Here is an 8,764-nt window from a genome sequence, read left to right as displayed (position 1 = left end):
GTTCATATATTTTGTCCAGTTTTATAGTTGTTTGGGGTGGGAGGGTAAACTCTGTCCTTGTCACTCTATATTGGATGGAAGAAGAAGTCCTGAAAATACTTTTCTATTTTGACATCTGTTTATGTAACTGACCCTCAAAAAACCATGCCTTCTTTGAAGTTCGAAAGTACACTTTACTCAGTGCTAGACACATAAAAGACATTCAGTTAGTGTTGGTTAAACTGAGTTATTACAGTGAGTGTGTCTCAATAATTCCTACTCTAGTAATAGCATGAGAGAGAAAACTCCCTCTTGCCTACTATAGGGTGTGGGAATCAGTATTTCTGGATTCTGAGCCTACTTCCACCACTAAAGGGCCTACATAATTTAGGATGAAGTGCATAAACTCAATGAGCCTGTTTTCTCAATTGTGCCCTTGCTAATTTCACAGGGTTGTTGGGATAAATCAATGAACTGATAAATACAAAACAACTTTCTATAGGATAAAATTCAGCCAAACAAAAGGTTATTAATGGTAATGGCAAGACTCCCCAAGGGAGTGTAGGAAATGATCAAACCTGGAAATACATTTTTGAAGTCACCATGATTTGATATTCATAAATATTACATTCCAGAATATTAGAATACTGAACTTGGAAAGGATCATTTCAAGTTTTATAAATAGGAAAACAGACCCAGAGAGGTTAAGTGATCTGTGCAAAGTCACACAGTGAGTGGCAAAGCTGGGACGTGGAGTTCTTCCTATTATAGCAGACCTTTCAGTCCAAACCATCACTTCCTTTTTTGTTTTCAGGGATGATTTTTTTTCTTTCACTTTTCTTTGGCATCCTTGGTGATTTCATAATCTCAGAATGGTGCATTTCCAGGGATGGAGTGGACTGCAATGACATAATTTTATTTTTAATTGTGAAATGCAAAGGTCACTTGCATAACTGTCATGATAGCAAAGAGAAGGATGATTTACAGATGCAAGATATATTTGGCAGCAAGGGATTCCTCTGGCAGTTAACAGTATTAATTCTATGCTATATGCTGGAGTTTGAAGCTGGTGCACTCTGGGGAAGAAAACTCAACGCCACCGTGTGACTGCACATTTCAAGGTTTAACCACTGCTCATCAGAATTAAAGCAAACACCATTACAACTTAGGGCTGACCCCTGGCCAATTGAAACCAAGGGCTTGACAGATCAAGGCAGAAACAGAAGGGAGAAGAGTCCAGAAGGCATGGATGCTGAGCAAAATCTACTGAGCTCCCCCTATTGGACAGGCCCAGAAGGCACAGTTCACAGGGAAAATCAAAAAACACAATGTAGCACAAATCCCAGAGGCCACTCTGGAGCTGAGGTTGTGGGGAAGATGAGACTGGCAGGAGGCTTGGAGGTATCCAGGTACTCACCTTTTACGTGAGTTTTTTGGGGGGCTTCAGTTTCACCCTGAGCCCCAAAGCTATAATTTGGTAAGGAGTTCTCCCATTATAATTTCCCAGAAAACCTCAATGAAGCCCAGGGCCTCATTTAGAATGAACTCTCTGGTTCTGTGTTGATAGTAGAGAACACAGTTGTTCCCTGGTCCCTGAAAATTTCTTATAAGCAGACCCCCTCTTAGAGGAGCACAGCACAGGGTTGTGCACAGCCATTCACACTGTGGTGTTTGAGAATGCCCCACCCCTTAGTTGTTCAGTGCACAACTTTACAACTATATGTGGCAACCTTGTTCTGGTATTTTAAGACAGGACACGTAGGGGTTACTTGGTGTTCCACATAATTTATTAAGGATATAATAACGATATAAGACTTACCTGTCCAGTTCAAACGTCTAAACAAGAGCATTTCTCTTTCTTCTTGGCTAGTACGTTGGTTTTAGATATCTGGTTTGCAAAATTAAAAAGAATGAGAGGTCAGCCAAGCAGAAAAAGATCTATATTCAAAGACAAGTAAAAATTGTACATTTAAAGACTGAGAAAATGAAATCACTTGTGGATATCAATGGGTATATTTGTGTATTTTTGTTTCAGTCAGGCTAGGTTAAATTACACTGCAGTAATAAAAAGGGAAACTCAAATTTCAGTAGCTTAAAACTACAAAAAGTTATCTCTTGTTCACAGCGTATGTCCATGGCAGGTCAAATGGGGGCTCTTAATCCCAAGAATCACACTGATGGAGCAGCTATTACCTGAAACTTGGCCAGCAGATTCGACAGAGGGAAAGAATAGTAGCTTCTCAGAGTTTCCATTGATGCACAGTCACTTTGGTTAACACTTATCAACCAAAGCAAGTCACATGACCACATCTGACAGTGGTCAGGAAGTGTAATTCTTCCCTGAGGAAGGGAATTGGCAACTGGCGAATGATTCAGTCTGCCACAGCTTATAAAGACAAGGTTTCAGAGAAGTCACTCCAGGAAGTAGGTCTAATACTTGGGGACAAGAGTGAGTATGCATGCATGCATATATGTATTTAACTGAACTTTCACTTTCTGCCAGGTATAGTGGGGCTGCAGACTCTGCCATTCCCGCTGTTTTGCGGCCTGCAAACTTAACCATTTCCTTATCTCACCAGAAGGATCAGTGAGAGGGGGATGGAATCAGGAGGCCAACAAGAGTGAAAGGAGAGCACCGACCCACAAAGGAGAGGCAGATGGGACCAACCACAAAATTCTGAAAGAATAGCAGGCTGTGGGTCAGCAAGAAACAGTGATTTGCTGAACAAGTGAGAGAATGTCTGGGCGGTAACAGGAGAGGTTGGAGGAGTAGAAGGAACTCAGTGAGCTACCAAAAGTGCATCACTGAGGGACGTTTCAGGAGTAGAGAGGATGTCAGAGGAGACAATAAGCTGAAAAGGAGGCCTGGCTCCAGACACCAGCTATCAACTGCCCCCGAGAGGCGGCTGCGAGCACGGCCCCGCCCGAACACGCTCGCGCGCGCTTCCCAACAGCCCGGCGCGCTGCCCGGCCCCACGCCCGCCCCTGCGCGCCCGGCCGCCCGCCTGGGACCGCCGCCGTCTTCCTCTCCCTTTTCCATCTTGAATGGCAATTAGGAGAAGGTTAACTGAGTGTCTTTCTCCCAGGAATCCTCTTCCACTTTTCAAAATCACGGCGTTAGCAAAAGAAAATCCCAGCTTAGGCTAACAGGTAGGAGCGTGGAGCGGCCCTGGGAGCTGCTGCTGGAAGTGGGGAGATTGGGTGAATCTTCCCAGCGGGAGGTTAATACTCATCATTCGGAGTTGCAGCTGAGGCCCACTTGACTGACAGGCGGCCAGGAGCTGAAAGAGCCGCTCCCATCCCAGAACTGCTGGCATGCAGGCTTGAAAGAGATTTATTTCAGGATAATTAGCTGGGAGTAATAAAGGTGGCCAAGAAGATCTGCAATTACTGTTTAGCAAACAGAAAGGAAACACACACATGCAAAAAGGAAAAAAAAAAAAAAAAAAAGCCAAAAATGAAATTAAAATACCCAAATTTTTCTCCACTTGAAAGTCGTTGAATAATTGGAAAAAAGTTCAAAGCCACTTTATTGTATTCAGACACACATGCAAAAGTGTCTGAGAAAGACGGAAGGGAAGAAACAGAGGGAAAGATTGGAGTCTTGGGGGACAAGGCTGATGGCAAAAATACTTTCTCCGGGGCTGGGTATTCGGTGTGCAGAATCTTTTGATAAATTGTTCTTATATCAAAAGGAAACTTTTTGCACATCTTTTCTTTACTTCCTTTTAGCCACATAGAAACAAGTGAGCTAGTATTCGTTCAGCTAAAAAAAAAAAAATCAAATCAAATAATACTAAAGTGCAAGTATCTGCAACAAGAAGTTTCACTTTCCTAGAAAGTTGGAAAGAAGGAATGAAGGAAAGAAAAAGAGAAGAAGAAAGGAAAGAGGGAGGAAGCCCTGCTACTTCAGCCTTTGTGCCCTAAAGGAAATCAGCGCCTTCCTCTGGCCCAAAGGAACTAATGGCCTGTCACCTCAGAGTCAAAGGGCTTCCCCCTTTTCCCTCTTTTCCCCGCTGGCTGGAGACAAGGTTGTCCAAAGGAGATAGTACATTTTATCATGAGGGGACTGAGTATGGGGTTTTCCAGATAGCTCTGTCAGTGGGAGCCTTGTCCCTGATTTGAGCAGGCAAACCGGTGACATCTTCCTTCCCATGTTTGGTTACCCACATTAGCAGAAATGGTAAAGAAAGCCACATCTCTTCAGGTGGTTTCACTTCCGAGCCCTTCAAAGAGGGACTCAAAATATTCCCGCCCACTTGTGGAATTCCCTCCTTACAGATGTAGTCGTTCCTTACCTTTTAAATCTTCACTCTCAGATGTTTCCCCATAATAAGGCTCCTTGGAGAATGGACCCTTAAGCCATATGATATAAGGTCTTGGCCCAGAGTTTTTCAAAAGGCTTCAGAAATGAATATCTGGCCCCTGGTGAGGGATCTGCAGAGGGGACGCCCTGTGAGAGGAGAGGGGTGTGGAAGAAGGAAGGTGAGGCGATATCCGATATCGCCTCCCAAGTTTTCCTCCTTCTAGAAGCTGGTCAGGCTCCTTCCCATACCAACTAAAGCAGTGAGGAGGGCAGGTTTACAAAAGAAAACCAAATCTCTAGGCTGTCGTGCTCACATCGTGCTGAAAAAATATATAAATTTTAAAAAACACATAAAACAATAGCTTATATTATTTATGGAAGCATACATATATAGTAAAAGTACAAAAGCATGAATGAGAATGGTGCACACAAACTTCTCAAAGGGAACTTTCATTCTATCGGGCAAGTCTATTCTTTCAAAAAGAGAATAACTCTGAAGGAGTTAAAAAGGAAAGCCCAACAGCTTCAGAATAACTGTCGAGGGAAACCTGCTCTGCCACCTATTCACATGTCCCAAGGGAGTGTCAAGGAAGATGCTGGGATAAATCAGAGAACGTTTCTTCCATATGCACAAAGCCCAACTCCCCAATGACCTCCGCAAACTACATGTCAATCCTGATTTCTTGCCCCACAGAGTCCTGTGGCTACAGAAAGAAGTCTCTTGTTCAGGCCTTACTTTCTTTATTAGATCGCAGGCTCCAGCAAAGAGAACCCTGTGTTCTGTCTTGTCAGGATTCCCCCACCCAGCCTGTCATCGCTGGGCTCCCTGTAGTCAGGGCAGAAATGGAACAGAATTCTGGGAGGAGGCGAGATTCTGTTTCACAGGCAGTGGGGAATAACTATCCAGTATTCAAGGATGTTCACTAAAGTGTTGTTTACAAAGCAAAATAAATAAATGAATAATCTAAATGTTTATCAATAGGAAATAGTTTGTATGAACAATGGCACATCAGTAATATGGAATATTTTACAGAATATTTTTTAAATGGGATAGAGCTATGGAAAGATATCCAAGATGTAGTAAGTGGAAAATGCAAATCCCACTTTAAACACTTTACCACTCAAAATAAAAAAAAAAAAGTAACATTTTAAACAGTCAAAACTATACACGTAAAGGGGAAATTTTAGGTTGTATATATGTTACTAGAATAAACTTTTAAAAAATTACACAAAACTGCAGAACACAAACAGCCTAAATTAAACAATGGACCATGGTCAATAGTACAATTATAAAAATGTGCTTTCATCAATTGTAACAAACATACCACACCAATGCAAGGTGTTAATAACAGGTTGGTATATGAGAATCCTGTATTTTATGAATGATTGTTCTGTAAACCCAGAACTTCTCTAATTAAAAAACAACTATACATATAATACATATACATTTTTACATAAATGGAACCATAGCTGGAGGGCAGGAAATGCAGTATCAGTATCAGTAGAGGTAGAGATATATGGTCTCTGGAAGGATACACTCCCACAACAGTTACTTCAGTGAGAAGTAGAAACATATTTCTTAATTGTTTAAATTTTTTACAATGAGAATGTACTGATATATTATTTGTAGGTGTGTGTTTACTAAAAAAAAATAATAATAAAGATCCTGGAGGGAAGAAATAAAAAAGAATATTATTTAGGCCCTCAAACTGCTGGCAAAGGTGCTCTGCTGTGCTCCACTAATCCTTTGTAAAAGGGGGTTACGATTACTGTCAGCCACCAGTTGCCAGGTATCATGCTAGTCAGATAGAGAAGTGAACAAAGCAGAGGAGGCCCTAGACAAATGGAGTTTACATTCGTATCAGTTAATCCTAAAACAACTCCATGAAGCAGGTACTGATGCCCCATTCTGGCTGATGAGAAAACCTGGGCTTGGAAATACTAAGAAAATGCCCCTAGCTCACGCATGTAGTATGTTCCAGTCTTAGACCGTCAAACCCCAAATCTCATGGTCCTCTTGGGAGAAACACCGACTCCCTCTGCAAAGGGAGTCTGTCTCTCTTAGAAATTAGCACAACAAGCATGTTGCAGCTCTTTCAAAGAGATTTCCATTTCCCTCTGGCAGCCCAGATAAACTTTCCGTTGCCTCTGGACCCGGCCTGCCGCTGGCAGCCGGCCCCAGGGCAGGCGTGCCAAACGCAAATAAAGTTCGAAGGACAGAGGCAGCCAGAAAGCACCAGAGCTTTCTCTCCAGCTTCCAGACTTATTATTTCTTATTATTTCTCGAGAGCGTCCACTGCTCTTTTAAAAACAAGGGGCCTATTTTCTGAGCTGCTCAATGGTCTATTTGAAACTCATGGACTGTGTTTGTTTACGTTCAATCCTAGGCCTTGCCCTTTGCAATAAACCGCCGCTGGCATCGTGCAGAAAGGCGGTGCAAACGCCATATCACTGTTTACAGCTTTCTCTCTTTAAGTAAGGGGTGGAAATCGAATATTTGCAATTGTCCAAACACACAGAGGACCCTAGAGAAGAAAGGTAGTGCCAAGCTGACAAGTCTAAGAATTCCACGGGCAGAAATGAAAACGAGGGAAAGAATGAACATGTTTATTTATTCAACAAATATGTATGGAGCCCCAACTATGTGCCAGGCACCATTCTGGGCACATGAATACATCAATGAACAAAACAAAGAAGTCTGCCCTTGTAGAACTTACATTCTAAGAGAGAAAACAGTCAACAATTCAATTAATAACGATGCTGGAGAAATTTCAGGTGCTTCATAGAAACTCATGTTCTTTCCCAAAGAGAAGACCAGGTCCTAACATGACCACCTCCAATCATTTAGGAGTTGTGACCTCGGAACTCTGAATGCCTTTGGTCTGGTCTTATCACCTCCTCAATCCTCCCTACCAGCTTGGCCCAAATCTCTGCCCACCAAGGCTGGGTCCAGCACCACTGGGAAGGGTGCCATGCTGGACTTTGAGGCCCTGCAGCCCCTCTCCAGCCATTCCTTTACCCCATGCTCGCTCACTCCTGGAGGCAAGAAAGCCCAAATCCCCCTGCTGACACCCCAATCACAGGTTTACTCTTTTGTTCTAGGACTTCTCAGCCAGAGGGAAGCAGCTGGATACAAATGTGTTCACAACTGAATGGGCTCTAGTCTGTCTTTCATCAGTACTTGCTTTTTAAATGAGCTGCCCCTCTCTGTCACAAGGGCAACCATTAATCCCAAACCCTACTCCCATGGAAGAATTTTAGACTCTGTAAATAAGCAAGATAGTTCTAGACCAAGAGGCCTTCTGGACCTTCTCCTGGGATTGTCACATAAATCACTGCCTCTGTCCCCTGTCTGTTCCTCATTGCCCTCTTGCATCCTACACTTGCCAAATAACAGAAGCAAGTCATTTTTAACTATGGAGCAGCATCAGTATATAAAATAGGTGTGGGGGATTGCGGGGGGTGGGGGGTACAGAGAGAAGAGGCAACAGAGAAAGAACTTGAACTTTTGTAGAGAAGGCCTTTGAACCCTTTGGGGAGAAGGTGTCCATCCTAGATCTGATACCGCAGTCTGTGTAAAGCAACCCACACTGCAGTGATATTTTTGTCAAGACCCGTGATTGATTTGGTGGTTCATTAATGAATGGACCTGGAATTGCACAATGCTTCAGCTCTAGAGAAAGCGTGTGATTACAGCATGTGCAGTGGCAAATGCTATAATTAAAGATGCAAAACAGGGATCACTACACTACACCCCCATTTGCAGTGCTTGGAACTTTGTGATACAGTCTCCTTTGTAGAAGTACCATTTGCAGGTGATGAGCCTCAGGGGATTTTCCTTCACCCCAGGACATATACATGAGGTGAAGGACAAATATATATATATATATATATATATATATATATATATTTTTTTTTTTTAAAGAGTGGGGGTGGGGGGTGGGGAGTTTCCAAATCTTTATAATGGAAGAGAGAGAGAAAGAGAAAGACGTCTACCTTGTCCAATGAATAAAAGAAAAAAAGATAACATCTCTTAGAAGTGGAACACACATAACTGGACTTTGAGGATCAGCATAAAGTGTTGGTGTACATGCAGAAGGTAGCACTTGGACATTATATCATAAATGCAAAAGATTGCATCCCAACAGTAGTAGATCATTGTAATATAGAGTTGGTCCTCTTCTTCTGGGTTTACAATGGTTTCTTCTGAGTCATTAAAAAATAAATAAATATAACTATAATCATAACAATGACAAAACTCCATCATGAATGTAGAGCATACCTTCCCCACCAACAGTGCCAAGTAATCATCTGACGGTGCCTGACATCCCTGAGCTACAGCAGATAGAGGAAAGGGTCCTTTCTCTCCAGGTGAAGGAAGGAAAGTGTCTTGGTTTGCCAGGATTGCCATCACAAATACCACAAACCGGTTTTGGCTTAACAACAGGAATTTATTGGCTCATGGCTTTGAGGCCAGAA

General features: G+C 42.5%; 1 long non-coding RNA gene across 1 annotated transcript in view; it reads right to left on the bottom strand.

The window, feature by feature from the left end:
- Positions 1 to 590: 590 nt before the first annotated feature.
- Positions 591 to 8,764, bottom strand: part of LOC119512549 — a 42,442-nt gene continuing 34,268 nt past the window's right edge. The window contains exons 3-5 of the long non-coding RNA XR_005212404.1: positions 4,278 to 4,432; positions 1,799 to 1,867; positions 591 to 878 (exon numbers count right to left, since the gene is read on the bottom strand). This is a non-coding gene — a long non-coding RNA (uncharacterized LOC119512549). The remainder of the gene's footprint in view (positions 879 to 1,798; positions 1,868 to 4,277; positions 4,433 to 8,764) is intronic.

The sequence above is a fragment of the Choloepus didactylus genome, chromosome 17, assembly GCF_015220235.1.
Source record: "Choloepus didactylus isolate mChoDid1 chromosome 17, mChoDid1.pri, whole genome shotgun sequence".
Lineage (NCBI taxonomy): Eukaryota > Metazoa > Chordata > Mammalia > Pilosa > Megalonychidae > Choloepus > Choloepus didactylus.
This window is presented reverse-complemented; position numbering and strand designations above follow the sequence as displayed.